Source organism: Triticum aestivum, chromosome 2B, assembly GCF_018294505.1.
Source record: "Triticum aestivum cultivar Chinese Spring chromosome 2B, IWGSC CS RefSeq v2.1, whole genome shotgun sequence".
In the NCBI taxonomy this organism is placed as follows: domain Eukaryota; kingdom Viridiplantae; phylum Streptophyta; class Magnoliopsida; order Poales; family Poaceae; genus Triticum; species Triticum aestivum.
In genome coordinates this window covers 298,127,260-298,136,897 of record NC_057798.1, presented here as the reverse complement: position 1 = coordinate 298,136,897, position 9,638 = coordinate 298,127,260, and the positions used below count along the sequence as shown (strand labels likewise).

The following is a 9,638-nucleotide window of genomic DNA, read 5'->3' as shown; positions in this document are numbered from 1 at the left end:
TCTGTGGTAAGTGTAGAGTGACTCCGGTTTAGGAAGAGAGAAAACGAAGAACTAGGTTGCAGGAGTGGTTGGTCTCAGAACAGACAACGAAGACAAGGGGTTACATGGCAACTACGAACACAAGCAAGTTTTAGAAAAATGACGGCAATGGAGTGCTGATGCAATGCGGACGATGCGATAATGAATGCAACAAGGAAATAAAACACACGTCGACAACAAAATAGCTGGAAGTCTTCTGGAGCGTCGGTCTCGGGTTGTCACAATATGTCTCATGTTTTAATTTCTCCAAATTTAGTAGACAACCCCCGATAAAGAATTGCCTAGTAAGGATGAAATTATTGGTCTTGCTTCTATTGCCATGCCTCCTACTGATGCTTTAGAACAATACTAGATGACTCGTTGCGCCCATGGCGCAAAAAGCGAGAGTGAGCCGAGTATTGAAAGCATGCATATTTCATTGATTTAGAATCAGTTTTATAGATACTTATATCCAATTACATGGTACCGTAATATACCAAAAAGAAGAAATGAGATCACTTGACAATGGCATACATTTGTTTTACAGAAGATGCCAAATGGCGCAAGGTCCCAGCTCATCTCTACTCCTAATGGACGAATTGGTTGAATAGCCCCCCCCACTTTCAACCGGTTTATTTTCAACCGGTTTTTCTTCGTCCCACCTCCCACCACCCCCCTCCCACCGGTTTTTCTCTTTCTCGTCTGGCCGACAATACCCAACGTATTTATGGTAATCAATCACAATTAATCCACGTATGGTAAGGCTATAAACATAGAAATCTCAAATATGATAATTATAGTAATAAATCAATCCATGTATGGTAAGGCTATAGCTAAGGAAATTTCGAATATGGTAATTATCACCAGAATCAAAGCTTTCCAAAAAAGTTCTTCTTGCCATACCCTTCAATCGCGCCCTGCTCCATTCCGATCTCCTTCCCTCAATCGCTCCAGCTGATTTACTCTTTCCAAACCTAACCCCTGCCTGATCTAGATAAAGAGGCTCTCTCCTGCCCGTCTCATCCCTCCCTTGTGCCAACCATGGAAGAGAGGAGGGAGAGCACAGAGGAGCGCGCCGGCGATGCGCCGATGCTCGCTGGTTGAGGCATGGTCGGTGTGTGAGTCAAGAGGATCCCTGCATCTGTGGTGGTAGGCGATCCAAGGAAGAGTAGTCGAACATGAAAGCGATGGGAGGGACAACACCCTGCTGCCGGGCTCGTCCGCCTCTTCGTGGCCGACGACCGCGTTGGATGTGGCCGATGGCGGCGATGATGGAGGGAGCCGCTGGCGCTGGCCAGGCTCCCGACCGAGTCGCTGCTCCTCAGTGCCAGCCCTTTCCGCCGCGCCGGATCGCTCGTCATCTTGGGGACCCCGAAGGGATGCTGCCGGTGTGGGAGGCGCCCACGATAGTGCGGGCTTGGGACCGAGCGGCGGGGGACGTTACGGGTTCCGTTCTAGGGCTAGGTCGGGAAGTCTATCGTGTTTCTGTCGGAAAATCTTGTGATCAATGGGTTTACTAAATTAATTTTGGGTCTATATTAAGGGGCACCGTCTATTCTTGTCATTCGAATTTGCATTCTTGCATCAGAAGTTCAAGAGAACTGTCATGAATAGCACAATGCCTTTCAGTTTGTAGACTGATAACTGAACATCACATCTTTTGATTTCTGTTTGGCCTCCTAGGAACGTAGACTAATTTAACATGTCATTTTTCGGTTTATTGTTCAAAATTGTTTCACTTCACATGATCGTGAACATACATGATGTGTATGTATTTTTTAATTTTGTGTCTGGTGACCTCATTTTTTATGCCTTCTACAGGTGAGTTGCTAAAAAAATTCTAAATGTACATGCTCCAGGTAAATTTCTGGACATATATATTATATCTATATGTCCTTTCTACGAGGACATAAAATGCATCCCTATTTTCTATCTACCATTTTGTAACCCTTTGCAGAATGGTCTGGGGAGGTTCGCAACATTGTCTACTCATCTGATCGGAAATCTGTATATGTTGTCGATCGTGTGACTCTATGGAACTGATGGGGAGGTACCCTTGTTTGCCTGGGAGTTATATTTGGTTTAGTTCGCTGAATCTGGTTTGGGTTTGCACTAATCTTGCGTACTAAGTTTTTAGTGTATAATCTGTTTGTAGGTCCCACTATTTGATTAGTGGATGCAACTGATGGGGGCATGGAGATGATGGCAAGGCATCACGCTGTGGTGGTGGCGAGGGGGCCATCGATGAAGGCGGCGATGACAGGGGCTGCCTACAAAAGCGGTGCATGGATGGGGGAGGTGAAGTGGCGAGGGCTGGGAAGGTGGAGAACGACAATCGGGGGAGATGGAGTGGTGGCAAGATTGGACGAGCTCACCTCCGGAGTGTGTGGGCAAGATTTCCTTTTCGGGTCGGCCGGCTTTTTTTTAAAGCATGTGCATGCATGAGTTGGGGCTTATTTCCAGCGGTGAACATGCATGGGTAAAACCGTTTTCTTTTGCGAAAGGGGAGGGGAGACAAAAAACGGAGGTGGGAGGGGGAGCCGTACATGGTGGGAGGGGTGGAAATCCTGGAAGCTGGGCCTGGGATGATCAGGCTGTCATGAACTGAAGTTATTTGTTTATAGTGTCACAAGTGTGTATTGTATAATTGTTTATATATTTGTCGTATATTTTATTGAATTTAGGTGTGTGTGCAAGGTTTTCATACCTTGAAATTATGAATATTGTGAAGTGCGAGCCTCTCTCTTCTAGAAAATCATGGAATTGGCTGACACACCATTAAATAATTTGATGCCACATGCTTATTTTAAATGGCTAGAAAGCACAAGTGAAAGCTTCTTTTGATTTTGTTCCTTCATTGCATGGTTTGATCACAATTTCTCAACAATTGAGAGATAGAATGATACTCAAATTATTCAAATTCTTACTCTACAAACTAAAAGAGAATAGAACCAAACAATGGTATATTTGTGTCCATGAAGATAGCTATCCAGTTCTAGCGCATGGGTTGACATGGGTTGCAGACTGCATTTAGCATCATCTTTACCTAGGTTTTCTTTGACCCCATCCTATAACCGACCTCCTTTCGATTAACTCATCCTATCGCCCAAGTCAACACCGACCTATGAATCCTACATATATTTATAACTCCATGGCAACCTCCATATATTTTTAGAACTCCGTGGCAATGCACGGGCATTTAGCTATGAGTCATGAGTGTATTGTTGTTGCATTTCACAAAACCATCGTATATATGAAGGTTTGGTTCAATTATTTTCCTACATATAATATTTTGTTGTTGAATTTCAATTCATGAGTCCCAAGTTAAATTTGGCACGCTGCTGATCTCTATATATCATCAACTACTTGAATCTTGTGTGTAACTATGAATTCAATCTTTTTATCAAAAGATATATATTCAGTGTTTGGGATTAATATCAATTGCATATAATGCTTGGTAGTGGTAATATCAAATTTGTCCATCAAATAAATCTTAAATCCTGTGTTTTTTTGCCTATCAGTTTGATAAAGTCAGAAACGTGTATGTGGTTGAACGGTATATAATAGCCAGTTGCATGGAAGATATGTATGTAATTGCTAAATGTTTAATGTATATCATATAATGTGGGTAGCTCTATCAAGAATCGCACATCAGAGTTACCAGTGCATTCTTATTTGAGAAATAGCATGCGAAGTACTCGGACATCCATGATGGTGCAAGTGTCGCTTTTTTCGGGAAACTTACTAAGGACATAGAGTTCCAGCTGTTTATAAGGAATGTATTTGGCCCTTCTTAGAAGGGAAACTAGCTTGCAAACTTTATGGTCCAACTATCATTGAAATACCAACTGATATGTTACGAAATCTTCAACTTATATTCTTTAGGAACTTCATTTAAGTTGTACTGACCTCATGAGATTCCAATCTATGTTTCATAGTTTATACTCCTCACTATCATAAATTCATAGACTCAAAAGTTTGTTGTATATGTTTATTACTCGAGCATTGCAATACACTGCACTCGGATGATTTTGTCCACAGAAAATTTGAAGGTCCATGATTCGGCAAGAGGATTTGTGCAAGAAATCATGTACATCTTAAAGTTTTGCATCTCAAATTTGGTACCTGTGTTGAATAGGAGGAAGCCTAGAATTCGCTTCACAGACAGAACTCGTCAATATAGAAGAGTAACACCTAGATAGAATCAAATCTGGACAGAACTCGTCAATATAGAAGAGTAACACCTAGATAGAATCAAATCTGGTCAGAGAAGCCAATTGTGCCTTCTTCCCGAGTGCCAAATGTAGATGACTAATGCTGATGACACCACTCGCTTCCTTGTTTTTAAATATCACATGTGCAACACAATGATGCAAAGCGAATTTCATGGAGGGGGAGATAAGACGTATTTGTGTGGTTGAAGGAGCACATGTAAGTACATATTTTGGTGAGGGTGGAAATTGAAATGCTTGCTTGGAGAAACATAGTCATAAGCATGTGATGTACAAACTCCATATAATGATATTATGATATGTGTTTTCATAGATAATTTTATTTTTCAGGGCAACGCACGGTCATTCAACTAGATTTAGCTTCCTTGGATTAGGAATAGATCTAGAAGAAGGTGACGTGGTAGGGTTTTTTTGTACCGTCCGAGACAACGAAACAATGACATGGAAGCTACATGCAAAATTAAGGGGCAATAGATTGAGAGGGTGAATGATGTATGGACAGAGAAGGTGATGAACGGCAAGTTTAATGGGAAAGGGCGGCTAGAGGGGTGTGTCATGTTTGTAAGAATAGAGAGAAGAATATGCTTGCATTTGTGTTGTGGTTGAACATTGCGTACAATATGCTCGTTTCTGGGGAGGAAAATGAGCATTGTTTACACAATTTCATTTGTTGGCCCGTGGCAACGCACGGGCATTCTACTAGTACCAAGTAATTTTCTAAAAATACTTATCAACGTGGCAATACTTTTCTATAGTTGGTACCACTTTCTTCTTGTTTTTTTACAAATTCTATGCTAATCAGGAATAAAATGAGAATACACTGGTTTATTATACATTTATCAGCGTACCAACTGACATGGGCCTAATTTGTGTCTCTTTGCCTGGATCTAATCTAACCCATTGTGGCAAATAACATAGATTCATACCTCTTCCAGCAGTAGGTCTACTGTGTCTTAGGGGTAGTGGTAAATACATCACAGTAACATGCATTCAGCAAAAGTGTCCTTCCCTGAGAACAAAAGATGGAGGCAAGTTCTTCAATGACTTTATAAGGTCCTTCTCCTAGTTGCTTGTCTTGGCCTACAGCTTCACTGGTCATTCATGTGGTTGTTATTGTCGCTCCACCAAATAATCCTTCTCTTTTCTGTAGATATAAAAAACACACCTGACAACCTTGGAGCACATGAGCAGAAACCATCAATTTGCAATATCAACTTACATATTGGCATCCTGTTCCAAGAACAGATTGAGGGGACCATTTCAGGCAGCAGAGCATGCAACATGGGAAATTCTAAAACATATGACGACAGCTGGTCTTGCGACTTGCTCTCACTGTGAAAAAAAAACATTCAAATATATATTTTTTGAGTACCAAGAAATCAAGGCAGAAGGCACCTAAAAGGTAACAATTGACATGCAACAATGGTAAGAAGATAGTTGTCTTGGTTTGGCTGAAACATATGAAGGGAAGAATCTGCACAAACAGTGGAAGGATCTGAGATCCGACCACCACAGTTGGATGGAGGCGGTTGGGTAAACGAGCAGGGGAGGCCAGATGTTGCTCATCATCTCCCTCGTCATCCGCGTCGGCTCCTGCATTGCCGTCCTCGCTGGCTACTGCGCCAAGAAGTTAAGGAAGGAGGTTGACTGCTCTCGCCAATGCTCTTCCCAACCAGACTCATCCTCCTCATGGCATATGACATGTTTGGGCATAATCAGATTTCAGTCTAACCTGCATGTCTAACTGTATTATTTTTCTAATTTCGTCTGTTGACTACTTTTGATGCTTCCGAGTTTATCCCATGAGTGCATCTGCAGTATTTTGGTATTTTGTTTTCTTTCATTTCATTATAATTATTTCAAAAATAAAGCGAGAAAATTGACCCAAGGGAGTATCGAGACGTAAGATTATATTCAGACTACATTTGCTCTATACCATTAATGTATGAAGGTGTGAAGCCATGTTCAGACGTTTTTCTAACATGTGTCCATGTCATCCTCCTCCTGACATTGGAAGGCTCTTAGTAAAGGTAGTGTTTGTATTTGTATTTCCTTTTACCAGAGGGCATTAGAAAGTGAATAGTTAAGAATTAAAGTGTTTGCAGCAAATGATACAAATTTTAAAAGCAGATATTCAGAATCTTGTAAAGATAGATAGAAAGACGCATGAGATCTCCGAAAACTACATGAGACATTTCAGGGTTATTTAGTTCCAATGGTTGAACATGCTTGTAACTTTGATTCAAAACTTCAAAGCTCTTTGAAGCAACATAGATTGGGTTTAGAAGCTAGAATCATACAAACTGACAGTATAGGAACATATATTATCTTACTATAATAAAAATATTGATGCTTATCAACTTAGTTCCTGATCAGCAGTACCAAAAACCAAAATAGTCAAGGATAAACAATTAAACCCATGAAAATTCAAATATCAAACTAAAACAAGATTGATTGCTTGCGCCTACACTAAAAGTAGAAGAAAAAGATCAACATGCGACACTAAAGAATGAGTAAGAACAACTACAGAAATCAATGCCTGCTAGATGCTAATTCTCGACTATTGCATGCAGAATTAAATTAGAAAGGCGCAGTCATGAAGACCAAACAAGTGTACATATGGCATCCCCATTCTCTAATAGCGAAAATAGAACAGACATCCAAAGTAAAAAAATCAATTCATATGTGTTAAGGCTGGAAGAAATATTCTAATATAAGCGATAATTCAGCGATGCAAACCCAATTTAAAATTTCCATTCCTACCAATGTAGATGAAATAATAAAGCTATACATTCAGTATGCTATTTTATTTGGATATACTAATGAGAAAATTAGGGAAGTGGGAAACCACTTCAGACCACATTTGCTTACAGGTGAGCTTATCGAAAAAACACCTATGCACTTTACCTTTTCAAAAGAAGGAAGCATTTATGCAACTCTTCGATAACTGAATCAACTTTCAGGTGTATATACGCTATAAGAAGAACAAAGTCAGTTGTTCCATTCTTCGCTACATGAGGGAGGATGAAGATGGAGGATTGAAGCAACAAGCTGTAAACTGGAAGATAAAGGTTGACTGGAGATATAATCTGTGTGTTGCTCACCTTGGCATCTTGGTATCAGGTGCGCCCGCTGTCACTTGACGTCTTGACCACCGCTGCTACCATCTATCCCAGCTACTGCAGCATGCACTGCCATTTAAAAGAAAAAGACTATTCATGCATAGAAAAATCATAGCTGCAACTTGGAACGGCATGTTCTAGTAGCAATCCTAGATATACAAAGAGAGGCTTAGTCAAAAATTAGTTGGGTGTCACACTACTATCGGGTGTTGCAAACAGATGTCAATGATATGCAAGTTTCTTTTCGTTAAGAGCAGTATCCATTTAGGTGTCCCCTTAGCATCATAATATGGAAATTCAGTTCTGATACACCATTTTATTCAGCCACACACACCCAGGGTCAAAATCCACTATTGTTTTCACCACAAAATCAGATCAGACAAGAGGGAAAGACCACTTCAAATTATAATTAGCAAAGCACCATCCACTCTAAAATGAGGCAAACAAGGCGCACATTGCTGCGCCCGTCCATTGTAGAGAAGGAATAACGGTTCAAATTGCAGCGCTTCAAGTATACAACCATAGAGAAAGGTCGATTGATTTATTGAGAGGCCATATGTCCACTTCAAAACTCGACGCCGGTTTCTAACTTCCTATTCTGACACATATTTATTACCAATAAAAAGTTAGCATTCAATTTTGAAGTAGAAAAGCAAAAACGCCCTTGTTTGTAATGGCACTTGAACACCAAAGCGAGGAATCCTTCACAGTGATAGGACATGATGTAAAATCAATTCCACACTACCACCATCTCATACGTATAATGGAAAAGAAGATGAGCTTCAAAGTGACGGAATCTGCTATAACAATATTATCATCAGTTTTAATAGGCAAAAGTTTAAAGCAGACTCGCCGTGCTTCCCCACTGGTCCTCGACGACGGCCTCCGGATCGCGGTCGAGCAGCAGATCAACAACCTTGGCGTGGCCCTCGACCGATCCAGGAGCAGATTGAGCCGCCATAGACCGCGAGGTCACGCCCGACTTCGTCCGCGCAGGCCGGCGGCAGCCGGTGACCCTCTCCCGTCCGCCGGCACACCTCCCTCTCCTCTTTCTCTCTCCTGGAGCAGCTCGAGATGGAGCGATACCGGTCGACTCCATCGGACAAGGAGGATGGATGGAGCCATGGATGAGCGGCAGAGCACGGGTGCCGCGTGGAACCGGTGGCGCGGCGGAAGGGAAGGAGGGGATCTCGAGCGCCGGGGAGAGAAGGTCGCATCGGCCGCCGCGTGGAGCCGGCGGCACGATGGGAGGGAAGGAGGGGCCTCGAGCGCCAGGGAGAGAAGGCCGCATGGAACCGGCGGCGGTGCAACGGGAGGGAATGAGGGGATCGGGGGATGGAGAGCACGGGAGAGAGGGGAGGGGAGGGGAGAGGAGATATTTTCATGGGACCCCTGCTCGCTGTTTTTTTTCCTCGCGTGATACAGCCTTTTTCTTTGTTTTTCCCTCTATGCCCGTTGTGCACTGTACACTCGCTTTTGTTTTTTCCCTCGCGCGCTGCCTGTCGACGTGGATGGCGCGAGCCTGTCTAGCATCCCCTTCATCCTTTACAGGTTAGATTTGCTAGACCATAAAAATGATATGTTTATTAATGAACGAAGGGAATTAAAGGAAATATTCTTTAATCAAGGTCCTGTTTTGAAACATAATTTGCCTATAGAAATCCTTGGGGATCCTCCTCCACCCAAGGGTGATCCCGTGTTTGAGCTTAAACAATTACCGAATACTTTAAAATATGCTTATCTTGATGAAAAGAAGATATATTCTGTTATTATTAGTGCTAACCTTTCAGAGCATGAATGAAATTATTGAAAACTCTGAAGAAGCACCGTGCTGCTATTGGATATACTCTTGATGATCTTAAGGGCACTAGTCCCACTCTATGTCAGCACCAAATTAATTTGGAGCCTGATGCTAAACCAGTTGTTGATCATCAACAACGGTTAATTCCTAAGATGACATAAGTGGCAGGAAATGAAATACTAAAGCTTCTGGAGGCAGGTATAGTTTATCCTATTGCAGATAGTAAGTGGGTGAGGGAGTCCTGGATTAAGGGGTCCTCGGACGGCCGGACTATGTAGCATGGGACGGACTGTTGGGCCGCGGTGATTACCTCCCCGCCATCAAATACCTCCCAGTAAAATTAAAGGGGCCAGCATGGCACTGGCTGAACAGCCTCCCTGAGAACTCCATCGGTAGCTGGGAAGACTTGGAAGATGCATTCCGTGATAACTTCCAAGGTACATATGTTCGGCTTCCGGACGCTGA

The 9,638-nt window shown here is 42.3% G+C and overlaps 1 long non-coding RNA gene across 1 annotated transcript; it reads right to left on the bottom strand.

Annotated features, from left to right (window-relative positions):
- Positions 1-4,980: 4,980 nt before the first annotated feature.
- LOC123044784 (uncharacterized) lies at positions 4,981-8,219 on the bottom strand. Its single transcript, XR_006420417.1, has 2 exons — positions 5,470-8,219; positions 4,981-5,394 (listed from the first exon to the last, which is right to left on the bottom strand). It is a non-coding gene; the product is annotated as an uncharacterized lncRNA (long non-coding RNA).
- Between the last annotated feature and the right edge of the window lie 1,419 nt (positions 8,220-9,638).